Source organism: Ruditapes philippinarum, unplaced genomic scaffold (assembly GCF_026571515.1).
Source record: "Ruditapes philippinarum isolate M1 unplaced genomic scaffold, ASM2657151v2 ctg219_1_1_1_1, whole genome shotgun sequence".
In the NCBI taxonomy this organism is placed as follows: domain Eukaryota; kingdom Metazoa; phylum Mollusca; class Bivalvia; order Venerida; family Veneridae; genus Ruditapes; species Ruditapes philippinarum.
This window is the reverse complement of record NW_026859162.1, coordinates 1,037-10,110: the sequence shown is the minus strand read 5'-3', so window position 1 is coordinate 10,110 and position 9,074 is coordinate 1,037.

Here is a 9,074-nt window from a genome sequence, read left to right as displayed (position 1 = left end):
TATGCCCCTTTTTCGACTTAGAATTTACGTTAAAGTTTTTGTAATAGTTCAAATATTTTCAAAGTCCATTGACATATGGCTTTGAAACTTTGCACACTTGTTCACCATCATGACCCCAACCTGTAGACAGGAGGAGGTAACTCTATCAAGCATTTTGACAGAATTATGCCCCTTTTTCGACTTAGAATTTACGTTAAAGTTTTTGTAATAGTTCAAATATTTTCAAAGTCCATAGACATATGGCTTTGAAACTTTGCACACTTGTTCAACATCATGACCCCAACCTGTAGACAGCAGGAGGTAACTCTATTAAGCATTTTGACAGAATTATGCCCCTTTTTCGACTTAGAATTTACGTTAAAGTTTTTGTAATAGTTCAAATATTTTCAAAGTCCATTGACATATGGCTTTGAAACTTTGCATACTTGTTCAACATCATGACCCCAACCTGTAAACAGGAGGAGGTAACTCTATCAAGCATTTTGACAGAATTATGCCCCTTTTTCGACTTAGAATTTACGTTAAAGTTTTTGTAATAGTTCAAATATTTTCAAAGTCCATTGACATATGGCTTTGAAACTTTGCACACTTGTTCACCATCATGACCCCAACCTGTAAACAGGAGGAGGTAACTGTATCAGGCATTTTTTTTACTATCAAGCACTAAGAATAGTCGAGCATGCTGTCCTACCGACAGCTCTTGTTATGTCTACTTATTTTGTATTCTTCCTTATTTTGTATCATTGTAAAATTTATATGCTTCAGATTTATTTTTCTATATAAATAAACATATCTTTTAATCATATTAATTATTTTGAGTAGCATATGCTTAGAACTTTACTTGAAGTTTTGTCCAGATCTCAGATATATTTATGTTTATTAACCAGGTTTTCAATTTTGAAAATACTAGTTATTAGATTGGAGAATCACGTGTAGTCAGATATTTTGGCAGGCGTGAAACAGTTTCTATCTGATTAATAAAGTTTGGAACAAATTATTGTAATCTGATTTGGTATATAGCAAGTTTATGTGGAGACCTCGCTTTGAATTGCTTTTAGGCTTCCTCGGGTCAAGGTTAGGGTTACTCTTACCAAAATTAGAATAATGCTTTCATGTTCAAAACCTGGGTTCATGGCATTTCTATGTTTCTTGATGCATATTTTCATGCCTGAGGAAGAAATCATGTCTTTGATGCATATCCAGCAAGTTTTGTGCCATTTGTATAAAGAATAGTGGTAAACGAGTTTGAGTAAATTGTTACATATGTTTAATATTTTCATTTAAAGTTATATAGTGTCTTTCTTTCAACCAGGGGATTTTAAGTTCAAGCCCAAACCATGCATCATCGTACCACACCAGTGCAAAGTTAAAGATTATTGTTTCACATTTGAAGTGAAATACAATATACTTAATTTTTTATTGCTTTACTGATGTTCTGTAGCCCTGTAAATATGTCTTCACTGTCAATTCAGATAATTGTTAGAAAATTCAGATAATTGTTTTAAAATTAATTTGCTAACTATATTTGATTCTATTTGATTTATGGTGAAGGGAGATATAGTTGAATTGGCTATTTACTTCATATTTGCACTCTTAACAGTCATGTTGTGTATTATTTAACATACAAGAATCAAGTCTTTCAGATTATACCTATACATGTACTCTCATAACAGATTATGCAAAGTTTTAACAATTTTATTGTACATGTACATTTATATATAATGTACATAAAATTATACTGTCAATTCACAAAGAGCAGCAATTATCACTTTGCTAAGTTTGAATTTTATACATTACTCACATGTTTCATTGGACAACTTATCTTTCCCTCCGTGTAGATAAATTACTTGGGTTTTTTGTAGCTGACAAAGTCTTTGAAAAAATGATTTATATACATGTTATTTCATATTTAATATATTCACTTTTATGGCTAATAAGTGTATATGATAATTGTCAAGAATTCCTCCACAAGTAAAGCTAGTATGTTGCTATATGACCATTACCGTGTAAATGTGACAATAAAAATTGTTACTGGAACCATATGATATTATGACAAAATACAGATCACAGCAGTACATGTCACATAGTTTATAAATATATGATATCGCAGCCAAGCTTCCATTTTGTATGTGATTTTTACACAGTATTACACCTTGCAGGTTTTGATATTTCATAAGTCCCATTTATGACACCTTATATTGATTATATCTTTGATATTTAAGGTCTGTAATTTTCAGGCAGTCATCTGTCATGGCTATGTGTTACAATAATATAAATGATAATTATTTAATTAATGGATTTGATTAAACTTATAGCAATAAAAATCCATGTTCTAAATAAACAATTGATTTGAAAAACTGAAGTAGGTACTAACGTTTTGTGATTATCCCTTAGTGATGATACCTGTCATAGATAACATACATTATTGTAAATGTCTTTTTCCATTGTAAAGGTTAAATGTTATGATCAGGAATTTTTATTTCATTTTAAAATGAAACTCACAAAATAAGACAAAATTAAGACGCTTCTTCATTTACTGCTTTTGTTAAAATGCTGTCAGAATACATGATATTTTTCTTGCATGTAATTCTTATCATGACAAACAATCAAAATTTTACTGCCGCCTAATTTGGCTTTTTAACTCACCAGAGCCGAAGGCTCAAGGTGAGCTATTAGTATCAAAGGGGGATACTCCGGCGTCCATCGTCATGCGTCAACAATCGTCTTCTTCTCTGAAACTGATGGGCAGATTTACCTAAAATTTGGTCTGTAGCATCTTTGTGACAGTCACACTTAAATTTTGCTCATGTCATTTCAATTGGCCCCTTTTAGGGGTCAACAGAGCTAAAAATAGAAAAACCTTTAAACATCATCTCCTACTGAAATATTTGATGGATGATCACCAAACTTTGTCTGTAGCATTCTTAGGTAGTCTTTTATCAAGTTTGCTCATATTAATTTGATTGGCCCCTTTTAGGGGCCGCTAAAGCTAAAAATAGAAAAACCTTTGAACATCATCTCCTACTGAAATATTTGATGGATGATCACCAAACTTTGTCTGTAGCATTCTTAGGTAGTCTTTTATCAAGTTTGCTCATATTAATTTGATTGGCCCTGTTTAAGCTAAAGCTTAAATGCCCCAGGTCATGGCATTTCTTCAAATTATAGTTTAAAGATATTCTATGCTCAAATTTAATATTAGAAAATATTGACAATGGATACACAGTCTCTTTATAAATATAAAATAAACGTGTTTTGACTTCACACAAAGTAGATATGTTATGTTTTAAACTCTTCACACTATAGGTGGTCACAGTATAAATATAATGATAGTGTCATTAAAAAAAACTGTTTTTTTTTATATAGAAAAGACCAACTTTACTTGGCCTATAATAGGATATGCAGCTTCCCATACATAGTTTATTCATTCTTTTATCCAAATTAGACATTTTCAGTAAGAATTTCATAAATTTCAATAAATTTCTATGACTCAAAGATGGGCATAGGATATCTTTTCATAATGAAAGGGAAACAACTCATGTTGGAATGTGTACATATGTTATGCAATTTTTCCAAAAGAGATTCAATGGCTTGGAGAAAGTCTTAATGTCATGACCTGTTTATGATGTGTAAATATCTTTCAGCTCTAGAATTCGGACATCATATTGCATCATTGTAAGGTCAGTTGTAGGTCATTAACCAGGAAAAAAATTAGGCCTAAAGAAACATTACATTTGTTTCTGTATACTAACAAAGATGAGTTTGTATGCTCAATTTTTTTATTGAATTTTGTTAAAAATTGTATTTTTTTTTCATTTTTTGTTGAATTGGATTTAAACTTGGAGAAAGCACATTTCAATAAATTTTGGGACATACTGTTGAACCTGAGTTTCATGTGCATAATTGAATTTTGGCATCAGTTGAGCTGTTTTTGATATTTTTGAAACCATTGCACATACTTTCTTGTTTTTGATGTACAGAGACTTAAAATTTGGACCAGGAATGTAATTTCTGATGCGAATTGAATTAAGATATCAACTGACTACTTTTGATATTATTATTTGATATTGTTTGACCTAGTTTGTCGTTTTTTGATGTACCTGCTGGAAATTTGGACAAGGGGTTTAATTTCTGATCCTGAATTGAATTTTGATATGAACTGGCCTACTTTTGATATATTTGATATCACTTTACCTACTTTTTTTGTCTTTTATGTACAGACTTGAAATTTGGACCAGGGGTGTAATTTGTGTAATTTTTGATGTTGAATTCAATTTTGATACCAGCTGACCTACTTTAGATATTATTGACACCATTTGACCTACTTTCTTGTATTTTGACATTCAGATTGTAAATTTGGACCAGGTTTGTAAATTCTGATGCCGAAATGAATTTTGATATCAACTGACCTACTTTTGATATTTTTGATATAATTTGACCTTCATTCTTGTGTTTTTTGACATACAAACTTGAATTTTGGACTAAGGGGTGTAATTTCTGATGCTGAATTGAATTTTAACATCAACTGGCCTACTTTTCATATTTTTACAAGGTTTGACTTATAGTCTTTTTTTGAGGTACAGTTATGTTACCATACAGAATGTATAAAAAAATTGTTGTCCCAAACTGTAAACTTCAAACATCTACACCTTACATGTTTTGCATGTGACATTTTGTGTTTTCATTCAAAAAAGTTATAAAAAAAATTGTCCAGTCAAAATTAATCGTGCTCTAGTGGTCATTTATTCTGCATTTATTCTACATAGTCTCATAGGAACACACTTGCAACATACATATTTTTAACAAAGCCTTTCCAAAATATTAGGGCAAAATATTTCAATTTATATAGTGAATAATGAAATGATGGGTTAGATGAGTGATCTAGGGCCATCTTTGTGGCCCTATTGTTTATTATGAAGAAATAAAGCTAAAACAATCAGTGTTGTGAAAGTATATTACTAAAGGGCCAAGTTAAAGTTGAGCTGAACTTGCCAAAAGAGCTGGACTTGCCTTTCAGCAAGTTCTTTTGAAAAATAATTCCAACATGTTTCTGGTGAGCAACTCAGGGCCCTCTAGTTTCATTTTATTCACAATATAGGTTGTAAAGACAGCTCAAGATAGCTGCAAACCAGACTATTGTATAATATTTTCATGCTATGTCATGTTTAATTTTATGATATGGTTACAGTTATTGTGACTTGTATTTGTCAGACTAGCTATTTGTGAACATTGGCAATTTAGTTCTAGCATGCCATGTGCAGAATACATATATCTTTCTAATTCAATGAAAAGCAATGTTAGGCCAGTTCATTACATTTAAGTTTAAGGTCAGAAATTTGTTTATAATATTAATTTAACATTTGTATATCAAAAAGTAATATGGTGTGATGGCCCTCAAAAAATGATGGTGTTATCAATTATTGTTATAACAAAATATCAGTTTAATTGGCATAAAATAATACAGACATAATTCATACTTGTTTCAAAGCAAAACCGCAACTATTTGTTTATATACAAATTTTACATACAATGTATATGTTATGGTGAAAAGTTATACCATTAATGGCTGTGTCTGGTTGTATCTTTGTCTTTCATATATGCTTTTTGTAATTATTGGGCATATCGAGAATATTTGAATGTGTTTGTTAATGTTTCTTTATTCTTGTAACAGTCTTTTTATAGAAACCATGACTTCTTTTAAGACAAACTTCAATGTTCTTTCACTGAGCCCAGTTTTGAAGGCATTTATCTGTTTTCAACAACATTTTTTATTACATGTACTTCTTTACACCAATACTTACATATCTATTTCTGTGACAAGGTAGTAAGTTTTGTTTTTCAAAATTAGAGATTGTGGCTTGTTTGTTTTTAAGGTGAAGTATTTCCCTGATTATCATGACAACAATAGTAGTACATGTAATTAGTTGTTAAGTTTAGTTGTTTGTCTTACTTTAGCATCTTTTTTGTTTTTCTAACAATCTTATATTGTATCAAATATATACTAGTATTAAAATTATATATACACATTGTTAATCAGAAAGTTATCAAATGATTTACACTTTTTACAGCCATCTTAAAGTTATAATATATATATTTTTATCCTATGCAATACATTATATTTATGATTATTATACTTCCCTGCACAAGGAACATTGTAAGATGGTGTATACTGGTTAGAAGTTGTCCGTCCGTGTGAGTGAGAGCGTCTGTAGATACTATCTTGTTTGCCTTTTCTTCCTCTCCAAAACTGCTCAACCATTTATGATAACACTTGACAGGAGAAATTGTCATGAGAACTTTTCAAATTGACCTTGAACTTCAAAGGTATTAACTTATATTTTGCTGAAATTGGCAATAACTGAATAAATTTCTTACTATACATATGGATGTTTTGTGTTTCTACCATTTAATAGTAGCCCCAAGTAGGTTAAACTCAATTCTACTTTGGCTTTTAAATGACCTTGACCTTTATGACTACATCATTGAATTTTACTAAAATTGGTTATTAATTGACATATTTTATTAACACATTTATTTTAATAGCAAAACATCAGCATATTGAGGACTTCATAATGAATTTGACTTTCAATGCAAAATTATTGAATCATGTAGATTTTGTCGTAATTTTGTTATTAATGAATGTATTATATTCATACTTTGGCAAAGCAACTTTTACAAAATATGTTTAAGTAGGTTAAACTAAATTTGACCTTTGACCTTTATTGTAAAATTATTAGTTCATACTATTAACATTTTAATTAACAGATGGATTTGAATGATACATGTGATAAAACAACTTTAAACATAAAACTGTCATGATGAGTAATTTAAATGTGATATAGGTATTAAATTGACTATAAGCAAGGTCAAATTGTTAAATTCTGTTAAAATGTGCCATAATTTTGTTTTTTATGGATTAATTCCTAGACATAATAACCCTTTGGAAATAACCTTCAAGTAAGTCAAACTGAATTTGACCTAGACCTTTACATGATATTAATCTACATATTGAAATGACTAGCTAGATTTTGTTAAAATTGCCCATAACTTTCAGTCTTGGACAAAACAACATTTGCCAAAAACCCGTCATTTTGAGCAATTCAAGAACCTTAAAAATGACCCTGACCTTTAAGCTTAATCAATGACTGTAGCTTATATTGTCACAATTTTGCTATAAAAAACGTAAAATAATTTACCCTGAGTTTCAAATATGAAAATTAATTCGAATTATGTAAAACTTTGTAATTTATGCATATATTTCCTTAATATTTGGACATTATGATATATTGGACAATGCTTGTATCATACTGCCTGAGGTGAATATGATTTTCAACTTTATACGACTTAAAAGATTATATTTTTAAAAGATAAAAGTTTATATTTTTAAGAGATAAAATTTGCTATATTTTTGTTATTTATTAGTTGGCTTTGTTTATATTTGGACAAATCAACATTCAGGAGCATGTTTTCCTATTGTGTAATTCAAATATGAAGGACCTTCTCCAAAAAGCCCATATTATATTATATTATAATGTGTTTCTATTTGGTTATAAAGGCTCCTGTTGCGGCTCTTGTTTTAGGATTAAAAGCTGTTTGCAGGGAGGTATTTATCACATCCAAAGATAGTTCTTGTATGACAGTTTTTTCAAGATGATAAAATAAAGTTTTACAAAATTTATTAACAGTTTTGTGGTGTCTTTAGTCCCCTACCTGTTTCACCTGTCTGCCGGAAGAAATCTAAATCCAGTCATAACTATAAAAGCACTAAAGTCATTCTGATGATACTGTGTGTGTGAATGGAGGGCCCTATGGAGGTTATGCGTGTCGTTTTAATTTTTAGCTCGCCAGAATTGAAAGTTCGGGATTAGCTATTAATATGGAGTGGGAATGCTCTGCTGTTTCTTTAGGTGTTTTGAGACAATATGACTACATTTGTGTACTTGAAACTACTAGTCAAATTGACTTCCAATTTGGTGTGTAACAGCATTGTCATAGTCAAACTTCAGTGTGCTCATATTTTACCAATTGGTCCCTATTAGATGATAATATGTTAAGACCTGTTGCAATTTTGTGTCTGTGATTAATAAAGAAATCCTGTCATTATTTGGGTAATGAATAAATTATCAAAGAAACAGTCACATTTTATGATTTAAATCATGTAAGGTCTTCAGCGTACCCGTTAATTTATATACTATGACATGAATGCCGCATCAGATGAAAAACAAAAATGTTAAAAAGCGCTTATAAAGTTTAGCCATACCTAATGTGTGACAAGTCCTTAACGAATGAACCGTTGGTAACACACATGCACATTGGCCTTCTATGCCTAGTCTTAATATCCCGTGAAATAATTATTAGCACATAAAATATGGCTTTATTCATTGTCGTTGTAAATAGTTTTTATTTTGATTGATAATACGTCTGAAAGCTGTACCGTTTTCTTTGACAATAATAATTATAATTGAGCCGTGTCACGACAAAACCATCATAGTGGGTTTGCGACCAGCATGGATCCAGACCTCTGCTAATGAGGGTCCATGCTGTTCGCTATCAGTTTCTCTACTTGTAATAGAGTTGGTAAGCGAACAGCATGGATCCTAATCAGACTGCGCGGATGCGCAGGCTGGTCTGGATCCATGCTGGTCGCAAACCCACTATGTTGGTTTTGTCGTGACGCAGCTCATTTAGTTATGATAAGGTATATAATTGTAGCACCATGCACACATCTGTAGCACCATGCATGATACTTGATCAGTCATAGTTGTTACTACTCGTACATGTACTTTAATTGTGGAACTTATACTTTATAAAGAATTGATCAGTAAGTCAATACTTTCGTTCTGGTCAAATTTTCTAGATAAATTTTCTGTAACATGAACAATGAAGCATTATTATCAAACTTCACGCTATGACAGATTTACACTTTACTGTCTTTAAGCTCATTCTAAAAAGCAGACAAAATAAATCCATACACTAAAACAGAAGTCTGATTTACTATTATACAATTACCTAAACTTGTACACCAAAAATCGCACACCATATTTGAGGCGCACCGATGCTACTTCAAATAGGAG